This window comes from Zosterops lateralis, assembly GCF_965231275.1.
Source record: "Zosterops lateralis genome assembly, chromosome: 21".
In the NCBI taxonomy this organism is placed as follows: Eukaryota; Metazoa; Chordata; class Aves; order Passeriformes; family Zosteropidae; genus Zosterops; species Zosterops lateralis.
The window spans coordinates 3,073,899-3,095,657 of record NC_139781.1 but is presented as its reverse complement, the minus strand read 5'-3'; the positions used below and the strand labels follow the sequence as shown (position 1 = coordinate 3,095,657).

The window sequence follows — 21,759 nt, the reverse complement described above, 5'->3', positions numbered from 1 at the left end:
TTTCTTGTGAAGTGGCAAATGGAGCACAATATGCATGGCTCACAGATTCACAGCCACTGAAACAAATCCAACAGCATGCAGTTGTCATCAAGAAATATGTCTAGGAAAACCTCTCTAACCACACAGTTTCAGCACAGTGTGTGAGAACCAGCCAGTCCTTCCATATTCAGACAAAGAGATTGCCATATATAGTGCACATGAGGAGTGCTGCCCTTTGATTTCTCCTTTTAAAAGAAATCATCCTTGTAGTTCTTCTCTATTGTCCCTCAGTCTTGAATATCTTCTTTATTTAAGGAGACCCTGGAAATCAAAAACCGAGTCAGAAAGGAGTCTTTGTCTGCCAGTACAAAAATCTTCTGAGTCATGTTTTCCAAATCTTTCACAAAATTCTGCCAGAATTCAGCTCACAGCTTCAACTTCAGAAATGCTGTGAAGGTGACTACAAACAATGATATTAATTTACAATTTGAAAAACTCATTTACCCTGAAATGTGTGATATATTCACATACATCTCTTTTCTGTTTCATTTACAAAGAGCAGCAGAATTGTGGAGTTGAACAGTAAAGCTTGAAAGCTTTCAGTTCCATTCCATTTTGAAGATGCAAATGAGACAAGTTCTGAAATCTGCAACCCAGCTTCTACTTGCTGATTTTAATCTAAGAAATGGCATATTTACTAGAATGCTTACCGAAACAAAAGATTTACTTAAAACCTGTATTGGAGTTGCAAAGATTTTCAGACCTGTAACATCGCTGTTCTCTTCAGAAACAAGGAAATATGCAAATAAGTTGTTATTTATAATAGCTGCTGCTTGCTATGTTTGTAAAATAATTATATTTACCAGTTAATTGACCTTGTGTGCACAATAGGGACAAAAATAAAGAAATGATGCATGAAAATCCAGAGTAACACTGAATTGGATTGGTTTGGAAAAAATATATTAACTGTTAATTTTCAAAAATAGCAAGCAATTAATCGCTGCTGTAAACATTTCTGTTTTACTTAGGCAGCCATAACTGTGTTAACATAATACATCACAAGTCAAGGCAGACCACTTGATTGCAGTGTTTGTGCTGCAGTAAGTACACTTTTGGTTTAATGTTAAATTTCCATCTGAAATGTTCTTACAGGAATGCAGATGTTGTCCTATTTGTTGGTCTTGTTAAGATCTCTGTCGTGTGAGTGCCAGTGCGTGTAGCAACACCTAATAAATTATGTAAAGTGTTGCAGTGTACTGCACTCGTATGACCATTTCAATATACTGTAATTGTTTTCCACACTTCCCCCACAGGTTAGTCTGGCTTCCAGCAGAGGCAGAAGTGAATAACAAGCCAATCAACATGCAAAATATTGAGCAGAGCAGCTCAGCACAGAGCCAAACGTGAGATTAGCATGTGGCTGCAGACAGGACGGTGAGTCTCAGCTCAGCTTCCTGAGCCTTGCACGTCTCTCCTTGTATCTTCTGAATCACATTTCTGTTGTTTACTGGTCAAAATGAGCTGTTCCTCAAGTCAGCACTGGATGATTAATACAGTGGCAGAAGTAGAGCCAGGTTGTGTTATTGCCAAGTACCAGTGAGGGTCTTCATTTTGCCTGTTTGGAGCTTTGGAATTGTATCCCAAGGGAATAAGTGTGAGCCCCAGTCTTGATCCAGGATGGTAAAAGCAGGTAATATGGGGATATGGGCTGGTGATGCTGAGTGGCCCTTGCAGTGTTCAGCACACAGGACCTGCTCTGACATGTAAAGCACTTGGTCTGGCTTTACATGAGGGAGTTTGATCCCATTACAGTGTGTGATCCTGTACCTGAGCTGCCCCCGTGGCACATTCCCTTTGACTTGAGGAACCCATTGCCCAAAGGCATTTAGTCTGTGGCTCAGAGAGTTTTCTGTTGAACAGACCCAGGTCTGTTGTTTACAGTGGCACTTGGAGGAGCTGCTTTTGGTAGATGTTCTGGCCTTTGGAGCCCACTAAGGGAGAAGCTGTTTGCATTAGGGAGCTCTTTTCTCTAGTGGGAAGAGCTGGCACTGGCAACTGAGCTGAGGCCACTAGGCTCCCTCTAGATGGGCCACACTTTAAAGGTTTTAGAAGGTGGCAAATTTCAGCCTGTAAGGTATTTAATCAGTGATTTGAAGATGAAAATCTCTGAATTGTATCACAAATCCTCTGCGGCATCCAGCACTCTACTTGTTTTTAACTCAGTTTTTTAGTATTTCTGGAATTCATGTTAGCTACCATAAGACTAGATGGATAAGTGCCCATAATTTGGCTCAGCTCTCAGTCAGGTATCTACAAGTTGGAGAGCGTTGACTTCTGCCTGTGTAGGTTGGTTCCTTTCTGTGAAACAAGTAGAATGTTTTTGCTGTATCTTCTCCAGAAATGAATATTTTACAATCCTCCTCTAGTGCCAGAACACCCTTATGAAAGCAGCTAACCTATGCTAAGGATTGTTTAAGAATAAAATGAGGAAAACAAAAGAACACAGGAACTTATCTTCTCTGAATTTATGGCATTGCAGTCCTTCCCATGGCAACACAGATAGTCAGATGGTTCAGTAGCAAAGTACAAGCAGGAAGAAAAGGAAAACAATGACAGAGAGAAAAAAAAGGGGGGAAAGAAAGCAATGTGATTTTCTCTAAAAATGTAATAAATAAATGGTAGAAGAAAATCCTTATAAATGGTATTGTCTACTTGTAAAGGAATATCCTTCATGTATTCATTTCTTTCTATTAGACTAGCTTGTCTAAAACATATACAGAAAGCCCTTTAATATCCCATTATACTGTATACTGAAGCATTCAGGTCTAATACTATTACTGATAAAGAAACCAAAAGCATATTTACAGAGACTGAATGTCTATAAAGAGCAGATCAAGCAAGTCTCTTGAGAGAAGAAAGTCCCATATCAGATTATTGTGTGAAAAAAATAGCATGCTCATCTCAATTACAGCACCAATTTGGTTTATTTAAAAAGGAAGTAATTCTGCGTTTGTATCATAAAATCACTTTTTTTAAGCCTGTAAACATCCAATAAATTAAATTTTTAGATAAGATCCATTTTGCAAAGAACTATTTATGAAAAGCTTCAAACAATAATTAGAGAGGATTTAATAACCTAATCACTGACTAATGCTAGCACACAGTAAGTACACTGAATTAGATCCTTTTGTGGAGTTACTGTTTTACCTCATCTCATTTGGCAGTTTATTATACAATGTAAGTTGCTCAAGCCTATAATCCCTACACCACTGAAGGTATGTAGCAGAAAAATTCTGATTTTAGTCTCTTGAGTTGGTAAAGGAGAAATCTTTAAAAATGTTTGTCAGGATAAGAGTCTAGCTGAACCTAATGCAAAAGCAGAATACAGTGTTATACTGTAAATTTATGAATGTTAACATCTGAAACATAAAAAAAGTTATGTTGCTTAGCATCAACATAGATTAAATATTGTCAGTATGGTATGGAATATTAAAGCTTTTCCTTTAAAACTATGTGCATATTTTGGCTTATGTGAACTGTAGTGCTCTAATTAGTATGTCTACTAAGTGCTCTACTGGTGCTCTACTAATACATCGTAAGTGTTCTGCTAAAGTTAATGTGAACCCTTTTGTTTATTTTAATGCACTTTGAGCCAGACTCTGGAATTAATTTCGTCCCTGATCATCCAATTTACCTCTGAATAAAAATGAGTGAAATGTCACCCTGAGCCTGGCAAGAGAGAGAGAGAGGGGTGATGGCCCAAAATCAGGAGCATAACACAGTACAAGTTACATCCCTTAGAACTAAAACTACCACTTTACTACTTGAGTCTTTTCTAGTGAGATTTAATTTAATTTTTAGGAACTTCAGGGCAGGTTAATGAAGGTCTACTCACATAATAGACACAAGATATTTAAAATGGGTCAAACCAAAACCCTGTACAGGCCATTACAATACTTTGGGACTTTAAAATCCTGAACCAAACTTCTTGTGTTTAAAAAGCTTGGCCATTGTTGCTCTTAGCGCTGATGCTCTCAGTGGTTCTGAGTGTTCTGGCACATCCATCTGCTGGTCACAGATACACCACAGGCCCACCAGGGCAGCAGCACACCCTGGACACACTCAAATTACATTTCACTGTGGGTACTGGAATGTGGGAGAGCACTGAAGTAGTTCAGAGAAGGCAGAAGAGGAAAAATACAAATACAATCAAGCAGAACTGTGAAGTGAAGTGAAGTGAAGTGATGTATGTATGTGCAGATTAGGGAACAGATCCCTTGTGTTCAAGGAAGAAAAAGAAAGATTAAAAACTGTCAGATCAACAACGTGACCATTTCTATAGATATTCTTCTGGTGCCATTGGAAACTTTCCACTGAAGCCAAACTACAGTGATGCAGTCATAAAAATCTGGCTCTGAACAGCTCCAAGTGGAGTGTGCCCTTCAAATTCCACCTGAAAGGCACTCAGGTACCCATAATGGGAAAGTGAAAACTGAGAGAGCATTTTTAGGTTTTGAACAAAAGAGGTTCAAAATATGTGTGTGTATATATGCCTGACAAAAAAGTTAGCCCTTAAAACCCTGTGTAATTGCATGCTTTGTGTTTGTGGAAGTGTCTTATTGCCACTGCATTGCTATTAAAATGCAAAGCAAGTGCAAGCATGTCATGTTTATTAAACCACTAAAAAAAAAACTTCCGACAGTGTTATGACTTCAGTTTTCAAAGCATATAAATGGGCAGGGCAAAAAAGGGGGAGAAATCAGAAACCAAACTCTCAGTTTACTCTTTCATGCCTCATTATTGGAACAAGCAGGGTGGAATATGTAGTCCTTTGAGATGTCTGCAGTAATGATCTTAAGATTTAGAATAAATGATCTCAAAGTACACTGCAAATTTAACAGTTTGATATCAGACTTAAGCACAAGATGATTACAGCTACAGCTGAGATTTCCTAAGCAAAAGATTTACAGCAAGGGAAGGATGTGTTCTTTTTTTTCCCCTAAGAAATGGCAAAGGAATCATAGGTGTACAGGCTGTAATTATGCAGGCTGAAATGAGGCCAGTTCACTACAGCTAATTCCTTATTCTTTACAAAAAGTGCTGCAGATGATTAGATTGTCAGTCTCAAGACTCATCTGCAAGGTGGCAGCTCCAGTAGCTTATCCAACAGTGTCCAGTTTTCAGAGCATGGGACAGATCCAGGCAGGGCAGCATGCAGCATTTCCCATCAGAGTTTTTGTGACCCCACGTCCCACAGCAGTGAAGCTGGAGATCCAGTGCTTCCTCATTCATGCTTTCAGCTTGAAGTTTCCATTTATTAAATCAGCCCTTCCATTATCATCATTTATGTACGATTCATACATCATTTCTATCTATTGTAGTACCTCTTCCCAGGATTTAAATAACTCTGGCACCGAATCGCTTGTGCAATCTGAACAAATAATCTTAAACTATCAGAATAGCTTTAATCTAGAACATACTTACAAGCAGATAAAAGGAAGAGCATTGTTTGTGTTCCTTTTTGTGTTTTGTGAATAAGAGTTATGCAGGAATGGAGACACTCAGCATTAAGTACATTCTGGCAACAGATAGATGCAGCCCCAGCAGATGAAGAAAGTTGCTGTGACTTCAAAATGAACTCTCTCTGCAAGTTCTGGAAATGTTCTTCACTGTCCAGTTAATTACAGATCTTCATATTTTTTATTATATGTAAGATGTTTGAAAACCTGATAACCTTGAGCTTATTTTAACTTCTAGCTCTTTTAGGTACTTTTCTGGGTAACATCCTTTACTCTAATTTAGCTGTTTCTTTCACAATCTTCAGCCCGTGAGATGTTGCCAGTTCAGCATCATATCCGGATTTTTAACTTGAAAAACTGCATTGCTACCATTTCTTTGCATCAGAACTGTTGATTGTTGTGCAACATCCCAAATTGTTCTGAGATCATGAGATAAAAATAGACCATTGGGAATCCAGCAGAGATTAAGCCAGTAACCACACATAATTCTTGCACTCTAAAAATTCCATTGCAGATGCAGTTTTTGAGAGAATGTACAAAAAAAAAAAAAAAAAATTTTAAAATTAAAGCTAGGCTCAAACTTGGAAACTGCTCTTCAAAAATCATAGGTCTGTTGTGTTGGGGGAGTTGTTCTAGAAAAGAAGGGACATGGGGAGAGAAGAGTATTGTCCAAGATATTCTTCAAGTCTCCACTTTTCCTCATCAGCTCTAGGAGAGATGAGAAGGGGATCTGGTCAATGCCAGCAGTGGTAGAAGACACTTCAGGTTGTTTTCTCAGATCCCAGTAGAGCAGAAGGTGCAATGTATCCCTTTGTCTGTGTCTAAAGATTGACCTCTCTTTGTCTGTGTCTAAAGATTTCATCCAGAATTCTGCTGGAAAAGTAAAATGGGAAGCACTGGCATCTATAGCCTTTGATATAATGTGTAATGACCCAAGTTACATGAGTTATGGCAAGCCCTTGCTTACAGTAGCTGTGGAAAAAGGGAATGAAGAGCAGTTGCTATTTAGGCATGTTTTACAATTACATTAGTTTTGTTTCATTTCAATTTCAAAGTGCATTTTGAGTTGTGATGAATATATATTCAAGACAGGAATATTTCGTTCATACCTTTTGTATTTTAGGTAGAAATTTGAAATGGATCAGCAGAAATTATTTTTCCAAACCTGTTGCTTTACAGGCTTCTGACAATGTAATTCTCAGGCCATTTGAACCCCTTCTTTCTTTCCTTGCACTCTGTTTTGCTGTGTGTTTCTCTACGTTCTGAAATGTTTCCTTTATCAAATCACACACTTTTACCTTGATGTTCTTCCTGAAGATGGTTCATAGCATGTAGGAAGACCAAGTCTGTGTGAAAAGAAGAGCCCATTTCACAGCTTATGGGTAGGTCAGGAGCAATTTTATTGTTGTTTAATCTTTCCCTGGAAAGGTGGTAGCACCTGCCAAACAGTACAGCTGCCACCTTGGCTCTCACCACTGATGTGGCACTGGTACCACATGTAAGAGAATATATCAGGACAAACCTGGTTTCTGGTGTCCAACACTGGTGTTTACTTGTTACCCTAAAGCACAAGAATTCATTCTTGCATCTCCTCTCATAAAGTTGTACCACAATAAGTTGGTGCAGGCTGTGCACACCTTCCCTCTCTGGGTAGATCTGGCCAGAGAACAAAGGTTTCAAACCCCTAGGTTTGTCCAGAATGGAGGCTTGGTAACACAGTTTGCTTTTTGCTGTGGAGTTCTTCTGTCTGTGATTTGGTGATGTGTGGTAATTTAAGGAGGGATGCAGAAGCCCTCCTTGCTTGGCTCTCTGGAAGCAGGCTGGCAGCATTCAATGGTTATTACATTAGGATGATTCAGGGCTGAGAATGCTGATGCCACCCTTCCCCCAGCACTGTGCAGACACACACAGACACATGCACACAGAGTATTATCTCTGTTTGCCTTACTAATGTCATTGTGCAGTATTCCATTTTCCTCTCTCTTCTTGTCCCCAGGGTCTGTAACAAACCCCTGCTGGACCTTTTATCCACCCACTAAGTCCAGATTAATTTATTATACTCCATCTAGTTTTTGAACTGTTCCTTCTAAATGTGTGATGGGGCTTAGGGCTGTGCAAAGGGGATTCAAGGATAAGGGGAGAAAACATCCTCAGGCTGTAACTTACAGTGAAAGGTTGTGTTACAGTACAAGCACCTCTACTATAATTATGCATAGCCATGGAAGATGATGCAGGAGGAATGACTGATTAGAGCTCATATTTAGCTAAATTAACATCTCAAGTCCATTTTTTTTTTTGGTGTAAATCTGAGTTCATCATAATCTAAAAGCAAATATTTGCCTTTAATATCTCTTATTTATGCATAGAATACAGTGTACTCTTCATTTCCTTCTTAATTATTATTATTTTTTTAAACAGCTTCCAGGCAGAAAGTCAAAGCCTGCTGTGTTTTATATTATACTCTGCAACTCATTTTCCTGTTGTTTTTTTTTTTTAATCAAACATCTAATTAATCCATGTAATCTGAATTCTTTCTGTTTAAATTCAACATGCTAGTAAAAGAACTGAATGAAAATGTGGCTAATTCGTTGCACCTGTGAAAGGAATAGGTAGGTAAAAATATATAGAGATAAAAAGTTGAATACTTTATGCCCAGTGTGTGAATAGTGACTGAAAACAAATAATAATAATAAGGGTAACTGAGTAGGAAATGTCTGGAAAAAAAAAATTTCAGTGGAGTGAAAATTATGCTCCTCATTGTTGCCATCTCATTTTTGCTCATTGCACTGAGATGATCCTGCACTGGTACGAATAAAACTGCTATTTCTTTTCCATTTGTGGGAAGTCTCAGCATGAGGTTTTTACAGGATCCTGATAGAAAGAAATCTTCAAAGACTGTTGCAACCCAACCCTCTTTATCTTGGGTTGAACACGATGAGTGACTTGTTGTGTTAGAAGTTTCTTTTCCTTTATCTCTGTCTGACTCAGCATCTTCCTCTGGGGAAAACACAAACAAGAGGAGCTGGGGCCAATCATGTATTTAGAAATTAAGTGTGTAACTTCAGGTGGCAAAGTCTGTAATAATTAAAGAAGGGGATGAGAAAATTGTAGCTTTTGATGAATTATCACCAGCACAATTTTTAATGGAATGTTTGTCAGGCTTTTGCAGCTCTTTAACATCTCTAAAGTTATTACCTAGACGATTTCCAGTAATGATGAAGTTGAAAATCGATGTAGGAAATATTACTAGAGTAAAAGTAAAAAGATGCCTCCAAATGGTAATGCACAAACTCTCACAAGGGAAAGCTTACTTGCATATGAAACTTTCCCAGTAGAAACATTATAAATCATACATAAGTCAGAGCATGAATGAGAAAAAATAGAATAACTATCAAGATAAAGTTTAGAATTACCTAAAGTGTTCGTGGTTTGGCACAGACAAATGCAAAGAGAACATGTTTGTTAAGCATGGTCAGCAGAAACTTGGCATCTCACAGTATCTGAGTGGAAGCCTGGAAATTCTGGCTTTTTTGAAAAATGTATTAGATCCATTTCTTTGCCCTCTTTTGCATCTGCGCCAGAATCAGTCATGACACATCGCTGCTAATGGAGAGCAGTGTAGCAAATGGAGAGCCAGGAGCATTTTTTTTCCTCAGGAAATCTCACCTTTGAGGCAGAGTGACTTTTGCACGGTCTTGCTTTTACCTATTTTTTGCAATTGAGCCTACCAAAACAATAAAAAAGGATGTGTGGCTTCCCCTCTGGCATAGGGTTGGTCATTCCCATTTAGATCCCAGCATGAAATCTCAGCCCTGATGTACCAGTGGCAAAATTCCAAATGACTTAAACAGGAGCAGCAGCTTTCTGATCCCATTTTTTTAATTTCAAGGAACCTTTTGTTCTTGGTGGTGGCTGTTTGCACTGCAGAAACAAATGGGCACATGTTTGTAAATCTCAATGTTACCAAATCAGTCAGATTTTTTTCACATCTAGTTTGAAACTCATACCATGTGTGAGTTCCTATACCCAGGATCACTTTGTCTTCATCTTGTAGGGAACAGGAAGAGGAAGATTGTCTCCATCCTTCTTAGAGAGTTTTATAAATTATATGCTGACTGAGATAGAGCAGGTAGCAAAACAAGGGCATGACTGACATGGGAAAATCAAATCAAAATAAAATAAATTACCTTTAGCAGGGGAGCTTGGGCTACATTTTCTCAATAAAACCACTCTCTTTTGAGAAGCTGCTGGAGACACAAGTGGGATCTTGAGCATGGCTGGCTCAGGGGCAGTAACACAAATGGAACTGGTGACTGATCTATTTTCCAAGAAATACATACATATTTATACTGTAACACTTGTTAATTAATGCTCAACTCAAAAAAAATCCACAACATCATAAAAGCTGCTAATACTCAGGACTGCAGATGCCCAGATTAGATTCTGTTGAACCCAATAATATTCTACTTCAAGGGAAAGTTTTCTATAAGATAACAATGAAAATAAAGCTCTACCATGTAGTTTAATTTTCAAATTGCCACCAAATAATGCAAAATTTTCATAGAAGTATTCACAAAAACCTTTCCTGTAGGTGCTTCCCTATGTCAATGTCACCGTATCTCACCACTGCCTACAAGTTGCCTTCATCTCCACCATGTTTCATGGCATGGCAGTTGGAAATCTCAGTCCCCTGGCAAGGTGGAGCCTCCAGAAATGATTGCAGAGGACACCAGAATTGTCATTCAAAGGGACCCTGTTTAATTTACACAAGGACAGAGGGGTGAGCACTAGGCTATTTACCAATTCAGCTGTGCCCTATTTCAGGAGGAGGCAAAGTCACATTGCATAAAGGTAATGCTGTGTGCCTGATTCAGGCACATCTGACACTTTCCACTTCTCCATTCTCAGCTTGCTTTTGTGTAAAGCAAATGTTTTACAGGGGTTTGGGCTGTGTGTGCTCTGCCAGCACACTGCTTGGCCAAGCACAGCAAAGCTGGTAATTCCCCTACAGTGAGGGCATATCCTCTTTTTATATGGTGAGCAGGATGGCAGTTTCCTGGTCTTTGAAGCCCTGCAAGAACAGCTGGCCAAGGCTGTAAAATGGCAGAGGTGCTGGGAATCAGCTGTGGTCTGTTCCCAGCTGGCAGACTGCCTCCTGGAAAGGTGGTTTTGTACTGGGGACTTTTGCAGAAGAAAAAGCAGAGACAGGCTCTATGGCCAGGGATTTCTGGGGTGCTGGAAAGAGTTGAGTATTTCTGCCTAACTTGCAGAAGATAAGTAGCCTTGGCAATTGTGTCCTGTTCTTGGGTTGAAAATAACAGCTTATTCTAGAGGATTTTTACAGGAGAATTTTGGTAGCTGTCCCTGCATGGTCCGCTCATGTGCAAAGTACAGGCATAGCTGTTACCCTGTCTTGGGGTATTTTTGTTATTCTTCTTATGCAAAGGCAAAAGAATGTTTGCAAACATTTCTTAAATATTTGCTGGCAGAGGTCTTTGGAGCTTTTCCACTGCAAAAATGGAGAAAGCCCTTACAGTGGGTCACCATATTTACTGACAGTGCTGCAGGTCTGTCCTGTGTGGTGATTTGTCTCTCCCTTGATTTGAAAAGAAAAGAAATAAGGAGAATCCTAAAGCACACTGAACTTAGTAGATTTCAGGTGGAAGTGCATTGTGAGAGCTTTTATATAACAAGACTTGGAAAATAGTCCAAAATAGTAGTTTTGGATAAAAAATGTAACTTATCTTCCTTTGCTTGCAGTTACATTTACCTTCACTAAGTAGATTTGGGTCTCTGTCTATTGTAGCAATTTTGGTGGCAGTAGATGTCCTTTGGTGCCAAGCACCAGGAACAGACAATCACATTCCTGCAAAAGTAGTAAAGATAAACTGTGAGGCAGTGGTTTTAGTTCAGCAAAATAGGGCTGCCATAGCTTTCCTGTTGTACCCCCTGGCATGGCTCAGTCTCCCTTTGAGTGGGGAAAGCAGATCAGAAGAGGAAAAACCGCAGGAGAGTCCTCTAATAAAAGTCATGAGATAAAGAGGATGCTGCTGCAAGTGAGGATTGTTGTTATTTTTTCTGCCTGTTGATGTAGATGAGTTCATGTAGCAACACTTTCAATTTTGGAATTCAAATTCAAATAATAGTGTTTTTTCCAGTTATTGTGCTCTTGTTAATGACTAAGGCTTTGTCTGAACCTAAGAATTTATTTATGACTTTGACCTGCTTTGAGCCCCAGTTTACTTGGAGTCGGACTGATGATTGCATGCAGACTATACATTTTAATTTAGCTAACAGTCTGAATTCTCAAAGTAGATTATGTTTGAAGTCTTGAACAAATATTTACTAAATGTTTGCCATTTGTGTGGGTAGAAAGGCCCTAGGAAAAAAGGCTGAGATGAGCACAAAAGCTGTAGTGCACAATGCTGAATGAAGACAATGAACACAATCTAAGTAGACAAATCTGTGCATCTGTTTGAAAGGAAGACTCTGTAGAGTGTCACCAGTCCTGCTTGCAGTCCTCACACAGGAACTGTCCTCCTACTCTTTCATACATAAAACTTCCTGGAGCTGGTCACACAGACCAGAACTTCTTGATGTTTACATCCAGGACCAACTGGACAGATGTGTATAGGGAGGATTGCTGTTTGCTGGTGTGATGTGAGGGACAAACACAGCTCCAACAGCTATTTCTGACTAAACAGGAAACAGCCAAAGCCAGGCCAGCTCCGTGCTTTGTTCTTCTGCAATGTAAAAGTGAGTCAGATATTGAATGTCATTTCTGAAATTGCTGTTGTTTCTGTTAGAAGAGAAAAGCAAGTCTGTAGAAAACGTAGAAGTTTATTCATGTGCACACATATTATCTTTTAACATGTTTGAAGCTCTGTTTTCAGAAGCTTACCTCAAGTGTACCTAATGCAAAGTCTTGCAAATAATCCTGTAAGGCACAGTTGTTTACTAATAATAGATATTCTGGGCAAAGCTGTTTGAAGTGCTGCTTTACAGTCATCTGCTGAATTGAAAAATCCTTTGCAAACAAGGCTTTTACATTTCAAGGTAACAGTTAAATTATCTAGGCTTGGTATCCCCACACTCAAAATTCCTCTTTACACCGGCACAGGGAATACTTATTTTAAGCACATCCAGTAAAATACATATTTTAAATTATATTTTACAGTTCAGTGGTTTCTCTAACCTGAAGATCCCAAAGTGCTTCTCAGATGGAGGTGAAGTTAGCTTAAGAAGAGTCCTGTGAGCACAATTATTTCCACTTTGCATACAGAGAAAATGAGCAATGAAAACGGATTTGTTGGAGGCTGCATACAGGTGCTGGCAGTAAGAATAGAACCTGCACTTCTTGCCTCCCACTCCTGTGCTTTAGCTATAAAGCCTCTATTAGGCTTTCCACATCATCCTGTGATTGAGTAACTTTCATGGTATCAGTGGAGATTCAGGAATTCTGAGCTAATTAATGCTCTGGCACTTTTCAAACCCTCAGCTGCTCTTTAGCTCTGATGGTTCTGTGGGGTTCGATGACTTGCAGTGATGTGTCTCTGAAGAGACAACAAAGAAAGGCAAATAAAGGATGGGGATTCACTAACCTTGTCTCACAAAGGTAGGGGCTGTACTCAGAAACATTTGCTTAGGTTTTATAAGCTCCTTATTCTCTTTGAACAGAGGTTGTAAAAGCTTCCAAGAGGGACCCTGTCATGTTAAAATCTGATAATTTGAAAGTTCTTCTTTATCACTGCTGGCTGCACTGCTCTTCCACTGATTACAGTAAATCACCTGAATTCTCTTTTAAAACTCTGCCTTTTCTGTGAGATCAAATTAAAACCCACAATTCCTATATATGCCACAAGGAATCAAGTATCACAAATACTCTGCCAGCTCTTCTTCTAAATAATTAGGGAGGGACATAAGCTAACACTGATCTGGATCCACACGTGACAGAAGTTTGGGTGAAGATTTTTTGGTTCAAATTTGATGACCCACAGTGTGTAGAGTTAACTCTTTCAGCTTCTCTGGTAGTAAGAAGATTAATTGTGAAGACAACAAAGAGGCTAAGCTTTTAAGAGTGATGAATTTTGGAGCAAGTCATTTTTTGAGTCCAATTAACAGCACATGGCCTGTCAGTAATAGTTGGGCATCAAGAGCCAGTAAGTTGCAAACAACCAGGGGGACTTAAAAACATTCATCATAAAATGGTAATGTTGTCTCAAGTCTCACTGTTACTCTTGGTCTCTCTTCACATGGCAAAGTTTTATGTTTTGTTTACATTTTACTTTGGTATTTTAATATGTTACAACAACCCCAAAGTGGGTCATGAATATGGATTTACCCAAAATATGTAACTTACCATGTCAGAAACAAAATATGCAAAACACAAGTTCTTTCTAAAACTACTTTTCTTTTGTGTCAAGCAAAATCATACAAATATGATGTTTTGTGAACCTAGACCTCTAAATATGACTTTAAAACTACCAATACATATATATATCACTGCAGTAGCTGAATGCTCTGAATGATTAAAAAAAAAAAATCTATGAGCAAAACAGTGTAGGAACACAGGGATGAAGAAACTTTGCAGTGTTAATAGGGTTTAATATCTGAAGCATTAAGCACTGCTGTAGCACTCATAAAGAAACATGGCTAATGCTTAAACTTGTTTGACATCAGAGCCTTCTTACTACGTATATTCCAACATATTTACAAATTGAGGAGAGGCTTGTTGAATCTTGTTCCATGATAGACTTCTGAAGTATTCAGGCTGGCAGTTTTCAATTACTTCATCTTGGCTGGGATTCAAAGCAGGCCAGCACACGGGGAGGGAGGCATTCAGCTGGACCAGCTGAAACACAGGGGGATAACACACAGGCTTAAAGGGGAAGAGCCCAAAGTCTGGGCTCTTCTTGACATACATCATTAACTATTAATAGAGATTCATTATTTTGTGGATTTGTCACAATTGGCTCTTAGGACAGGGTGTCTACGTGCTTTACTAATTATCCCTAACCTGCTTGGAGGCACGTTTCTGAATGCCAGTCATTTACTGCCAATTTACATACTTGGGGGAGGGCTTTGGGGAGAGACATTCATGATATAAAACCAGGATAGAGTTAGTGCATTAATGTTTCCCTCCAGCTCACCCTCTGCCATGGCTTGACACGTCCATCTCTGTCCTGAATAAACCTCACCACTTGCATCCTTCACAAGTGACAGGAAAGCTGAACAATTTCATCAGGATTAATTCCCTGGAATAATGTCAGTCATTGTAGGGTGTTTTTAGAGAATGAAATTATATATTTATGATACAGTCCTGATTGACTGTTTTATATGAAATGTCAGTGTTTTCTCTTTGCATAACACACCTTGCAGTGTGTCAGGAAGCTCATTCCTAAGGGAATCCATGGGGGAGCACAAACCTCCTGTTTGAATGCATATTCATGTATTGTCTTCCTTGCCTTGAGGTTTGAAGGAACTTGTGTTCACCCAGCAAGAGGGTGGGCAAAGCTCAGGGTGTGGGTGTTGGGGTAGTGGCATTAGCCACCCATGGCTGATGTGAAGTGTCTTGCCTGACTGTGCTGTGCCTTCATCGCTGCACTCGCTGTGCTTTGTCATCCTTGGGTGGGTGGCTGCTGTGGCAAGAGGCTTCTGTTCAATGAATCAATTGTAAAATGAATGTTAGGCTTCTGCAGGGGGAAATATCGTGCCTCCTTCTGTGGCTTCCCACCCCCAAACTTTCTCTTCCTGTTCTGCTCTGACATGCTGCAACAGATTTATGAAAATCAAAGACTTTAATTGTAAAACTGCCACTTAATTGACAACAGACAGGATTTACTCAATGCTCAGCTCCTAGAGATCACTTTATTCAGCATTTCTCTTGTTTTGTTCCCTTTCTTCATCTTACTAGGCAAATTTAATATTGAAACACATGCCACAATTGTTTATGATGTAAATGTCAGCATCATAGTGAGCTTTAAAGATGTTGTTTGAAAACTTCACACTTTTTCAGTATTTCTTTTATCCAGAGCTGGGTTCTTTGGTCAGCTTAGGTGTAGTAGCCCTAAAAGGGAGAGCAGTGAGTTCTCCTGTTGTACCTGGCAAACCCAGCTGCCCCTTCCGAGGTGCAGCAGTCCATGGATGGGTTCTGCTGTACACAGTCTTCAGTGGCTTGAGGATCCTGAAGATTTCACATTTGACCCTTGCAGCTCTGATTAAGGATGCTGCTGCTCCAAAATATCAGCCACCAAGCTCCTCACAACTATTCTTGTCAAATGTACTGCAGCCTGCAAGTGATTTTAGCATGACAGGAGAAAATGTTGTGTCTCCTGTTTGTGAGGGCACTGTGAACAGGATGCCTGTGGGCAGTCACTGCTGGTATGAGGATGTCTGTAGCATGACTTTAACTGATAAAGGGGATTCATTGCTCTCCCAGAGCAGTTCCTACATGGATCTAGGCTGAGCATGGCACAGAAATGCCCCTTGATGAAGGAGTAGTTGGCCTCATTTGGTGGACACAGGAGAGGCAGTGTCCCATCATGTAGGAGGTCTGTGCCATGATGTTGTGAGAATGTTTATAGGGATTCAGGGGATCACTGTACTGTGGGGAGACTTTGCTCTCCAGATCAGAAGTGGAATAAGCACATTAAATTAAATTAAAAAAAAAATTAAAAAAAAATAAAATTAAAAAAAAAAACCAAGAAGAAAAAAGCAAAATGTAAAACAAACCCAAACCCAAAAAATCCCCAGGCTGGCGCAAAGCCTGGCAAGATGAAGTTTGTGCAGAATATGCTGCTCCTGGAGCTTCCCAAGTTACTGCAGAGCATTTCTGAGGGCTGGGATTGTTTTAGATGTTGCCTGATATTGATCAGTTTGGAAAGTATCTCTCACCCTTGTCTCACAAACCTGTGGGAAGAGGGAGTCTCTCCCTAGTATGAGCCCTGCAGTGGGCAGCTCTGCACTCTGTGTGAGACCAGCTTTTCTCTGCACTCACCTCACTGAGCCTGCCTACAGATAAACCAGGGCCTGGTTTAGCTGTGATTTCTAAGTATCTGCCTGGGGGTTATTTATCCCATTTATTCAGAAGTGGCTTCTTTTTGAAAAGGAGGAGGAGGTGAAGAGATACAGCTTCCTAGGTAGTAGTAAAGTGCATGCTGTGTGTGCATGACAATATAGGTCTCCGAGGTTTAGTGGGTCTGGAATGATGCCATTTGTCTCACACTAATTGAAGCATGTGTCTACAAGTGTGCAGTGTAAAACACAGGATAAATGGCAATCATAAAATAAGGGTACTGCATAACCTATCTTATTATTAGATAGAGAGTCCCTTGCAGAGCACCTTAAAATGTATGTTTTGTGAAGCTGCTCTGTTCTGTGCATGTGTGTGTACATATTAAGCTAATAGGATATATTTCTGCTGAGCCAATCTGAGACAACATGTAGTCTTTTTCAGCTTTTCAGAATCTTTCCTCTGTGTGTCCCTCATATTTGTAAGTGTACCTTGCAGTGCTTATAAAATCGTGAGTCCAGAGTAACAAATGTTAGACTTAAACCTATTTCTGTATGACAGAAAGACAACTCAAAAGTAAGCATTGTGTATTAAACATGATTAAACTTAATTTCTTCATACACTGGAGACTCTAAAGAAGGTTTTTGTATTGTGAAGTTTCAAGAGACAGCTGCTGAAATGAGGCTGGGCTGGATCACAATTTGAAACCACCTGAATGTTACCGGAAAGAAAGAATGGGCATGTCTCCATACCCAACAGAGACATTCAGTGCAATCTATAGGTTAGTTTATTATGGACAACAGTGTAATTTGTTACTACCTTATGTTTATTGCCATGGTGTACATGAAATCTCATTGTGAATGTTTTCAAGAAAGGGAATTAATGGGGTTTTTGTTATTTGAAGTTGGGTTTCAGCTGCCAATGCAAATAGATCTGTGATATTGGCTTTGGGATCAGACATTTATATGTCATTTCTGTCAGTTTTAAAGTAAAAAAATCTTTCCAGTATGTCGTTAATCTTCATTGCTATGTCTACAGTATTGCTCAGCTGTATTGAGCTATGCAAGTGGGTGGGGGAAAAAAAATTAGAAACTTAGTCATCTTCTAAAGATACCAAACCATTAAGAGAGGAAACACTTCTGCTGTGTGCCTAATCTCTGCAAGCAACTGAAGCATCTACTCATAGACTTGGGGGGGAAAAAAAAAAAGAAAAAAAAAAAAAAAAGAAAAAAAAAAAAAAGGGGGAGAAATAAAAAACCCCAGCCCCCAAAGACATTTTCTCTCTGTACGCTTCAGTGCAGAGCAAGTGGTTTATGCTTTTTAGGCATGATTCACAAGGCAGATTCATGTGCAAGTGACTCCAGGTACAGCAGTGGGGGTGGATCTGGATCGTGTAAGGCCAGTGCTGAATGTGGGAAAACATCTTCCTCCCACTCTCCAGTAAACAATGTCAAATCAAAAGGTTTTCATTGCAGCTTGATTGTTAACACAAGAAGAAACCTGGGTCACACTAAAGGTCCATTTAATCTTATATTCTTACTAGAATAGTAGTTAGTGCCTGATACTTAAGGAAGGGTAAGAATGAGGACAGAGGGAGACAGACCTGCAAACAACAGTTTGAATTTCTCATTAATAGAGGTAGAATTTGAACCATTGTACTGAGCAGCAGTAACTCCAGTGAGTTACTCTGTGACTTTGTCACACTTATTACAACAGTGTGTGAAAGCAAGCCTCAGCAATTCAATTCTGTATTGGGTGAAAAACTACTTCTCTTTGTTCTTTGTTTTAAGCTTCCTACTTAATTAATGGGTACACCAACAAATTCTTGGGCTGTGAGGAAAAAAAATTGTTCATAGGCAAGTTCTTTGTTTTATAGGCCTCCACTTTATCCATTCATTGTTATCACTCTTCCATTCTTAAAATTCCTAATTAATTCTCTCTGTGGAAAAAGGTTATTCTATACCTTTATGCAGCATGGTTGCCATTCTTGTTACCTGTTCTACACTTAAAAAGAAACCCAAACAAACAACAAACCAAGCAAAAAAAAAAAAAAAAAAAACAAAACCAAAAACCCACATACAAAAACAAACCATAACAACAAAAGGAATTATCTGGAAGCAAAGTTCATCAGAGAGGGCAGCTTGAAGCAGAAGTCAGAACCAACTCCACAGGTGAAAGATGCCAAAGGAATTAACATGAGAAAAGGTGTCAGGTCCTAATGATTGGTCAGAAGCATGAGAGATACTGTAGTGTTTTCTCTTGGCTAACAGAAAATAAGATGCAGAAAGGCTGGTGAAGCTCAGGATGGAAGTTATTATCAACCTGCTCTATGAACTTTTCACTTGTTTTGCACTCATGCATTTATATTTATTTCAAATGGGTTGATGGCAGCGGCTGATAAATGAGCTGCTGCCAGTTGTAGTCCATTGTGTTTGTCATCAGTGCAAGTTCACTGTAGTCAGTGATGAAATTTCACCTGCTGTGTGAGAGAAAATAAAATGCACAGTTGTGGTTGTAATTAGAGTTGAAAATCAATAGTAAAAGATGTTTTAAAAATGAGCAAGATGGTAGAAGAGAAAACGAGGAGAAAACTGTGAAAAGAGAATTAACTGGGGACAGATAAGAGCAGTGAATGCAGAGATATATTGGAGGAAATGGAACATTAATCCAAGGTGGAACACCTACAAACACTTTTTGCAAGAGATTTCATTTTGAGTATAAGAAAGAACATATTTTCTAGTAAAAATCTCTTTTCCTTTGGTGGTGTGTGCACGTGTATGAACAAAAAATGGGGCTGCTAATGGTGCCTTGAAGATCCTCACTTTTTTTTTCTGCTTCATTCCCTTGGTGGCCACCATCCTGGAAAATGAAGGACTTGGATGTAACTCACTTTAGAATTCAGGAGGGGATGTACCTGAATTAGTGAGAGAGCAGCATGTCACAGTACAGTTCACAATAAAGAATCCTGCACCTATTTTTTTTTCTTTTTTTCCTTGAAACTATTCTCTAATAGCCTTTGAGATAAAGTGTCTGGGGGTTTGGATATGACCAGATGGCTGAGCACTGAGTAGTCTTCTTCGAAGTCACTCATAAAAAGCACCTGTACTAAAAGGGTGGAAAATTGAAAATTCTTGTTGGCTCCACAGGGGATGACTTGTGTTTGGTTTTGATGGAGTGGAATATCTTTGACTATTGCTGATTATGAAAGGGCTTATTACTGGCTAGGGAGTAGAAAAGGCAAAGCATTTCATTCTCTGCTTTTCTTAGCTTTCACCTCAAGAGCATCAGCTTAGGAAATAGTGTGTCAGAATGTCAAAGAAATGCCCGAGCAGTTTGTTCTTTTTGTTTTATCTTTCCCTAAATATCAAAGACCCTGGTCATAGAAAAGACAGTCTTTCTCTTTAATAAGTCTATTTCCAGTACAAAGCTAGTACAATATGACAGCCAAATACAATAACCTTGTTAAAGCATCTTCTGTATAACACACAAATGTGTGAAATGTTTTCTCCTCAATAAATAGCCTTCAGTAAGGGATGTGGATTGTGTATCTTAGGTACACAGAGACTGCAGCCGCATATCACTTTGAAGCTACATCTGCTATATTTTAAACAGTAACCAACTAAGTATGACGAGATGGCAGAACAGTTTAATATCATGGCCTTTATCTGCCCAGAGAGCACGAAAGAAAAATAAAGCAAATGGCTGGCATAGAATTGAAGGGGAGAGCATGTTATTCTATCAGTGCAGGCAATTCTGCTCCCCTTTGGCACATCAGTGGTATAATACAGAGATAAAAATGAATCCTTGTACAGTGAATTGAATATTTCCTAGAAGCTTTGGTTGGAAATTGTTTCTGATGCTGTTAGCCAAGGAGGATTTACTTTATACTTAAGGTAGCACAAATCCACAGGAAAGTAACATCTCATGGGTGTTGATGAACTTTTTTAAAGGGACAATAAATCTGACAACCAGCTGACTTTGTAGGGCTTTGGTATGTCATATTAAGCAAAGGTAATCAAGTAAGAGATTTTATGTGGTTTTTGTAGAAATGTACAAAGAGGAGGTGACGTCTGACACTGCCTACACTTGTAAGGGAACAAAATGAGAATAAAAAAGGAGGCAGACAGCTGGTTAGAGCCCAGTTCAGCAAACATTACCCACAAAGAACAATGTTTGCTTTTGCATCTGGGCATACAGGCTTCTTTAGTCATGGAGGTCTATGGAAATACTCTTAGAAATAAATAACATCCAGTGGGACTCCATGCCCTGCAGTAATACATGGAATGTGTAAGATGTTGTTAGAGAAGTAAGAATAAGCAGCCTGCTCATACTGTTTATGGAAAGTTTGTGGCTTTCTCTGGTTTGCATATCTCAAAAACTCCAGCAGTTATGGAACAGAAAACTTAAAATCCAAAGGCTGTGTTGACACAGTGAGGCTGTGGGTTCTGGAGCCCTTGGAATCCCTTGTGCCTGTGCACACCCCTTGCTCCAGACACGGTGAAATGGAATTCTCCAGTTGAGCATGTGGCATCCACAGCACTGCTTAAATGCAGATCTGAGCTGATTCTCAAGTCCCAGCTTGTTCATCATCACTGTTGTTTATGCACAAGCCTGTGCTGAAGTGTGGATTTAGGCAAAGCTCCAGAGCACACCCAAGGGCAGCAGCCCAACCATGCTCAGCTCCCCACAGAGAACGAAGCTCAGTGGGTCTGTCAGGAGGGGTTGGATCCAGAGAAGACAACGTGTGCTACCTCCACCCTGTCCAGCAGCACTGATGTCCTGCTGTCAGTTACCCTGAAGGGCAGGGAAGGTGAGCCACAGCTGGGCTCACAGCCAGGAATGTGGGTGGACAATGTGCACGGCTCCAGTCCCACCATGTTAAACTTTATCTGTTCCCTTTTGGTGGACAATATGTGCACAGCTCCAGCCCCACCATGCTGAACTTTATCTGTTCCATTTTGGTGGACAGTGTGCACAGCTCCAGTCCCACCATGCTGAACTTTATCTGTTCCCTTGTGGTGAACATGTGTGGCAGACAACAGCTGTGCATCTGCAGGGCTGAAGTGCCAACCCTCTCACTGCCCTGCAGGGATCCCAAACAGGTTCTCCACTCATCACATGCACTTTTGCACTTTTTTTTTTTTTTTTTTTGAAAGTAACAGTGGCAATCAGTGAGAAATCCATTTTCTCTACAAAACTCCAACATGATATGAATTGGTAGTGATTTAATATTTCAGATGGTAATGGTGT

General features: G+C 39.6%; 1 protein-coding gene across 3 annotated transcripts in view; it reads left to right on the top strand.

Annotated features, from left to right (window-relative positions):
- MAMLD1 (mastermind like domain containing 1) overlaps positions 1 to 21,759 on the top strand; it is a 245,354-nt gene that overhangs the window by 70,470 nt on the left and 153,125 nt on the right. For all 3 annotated transcript variants that reach the window (XM_083876310.1, XM_083876312.1, XM_083876311.1), the window contains one exon: positions 1,293 to 1,413. The gene's annotated coding sequence lies outside the window, so the exon portion shown is untranslated. The remainder of the gene's footprint in view (positions 1 to 1,292; positions 1,414 to 21,759) is intronic.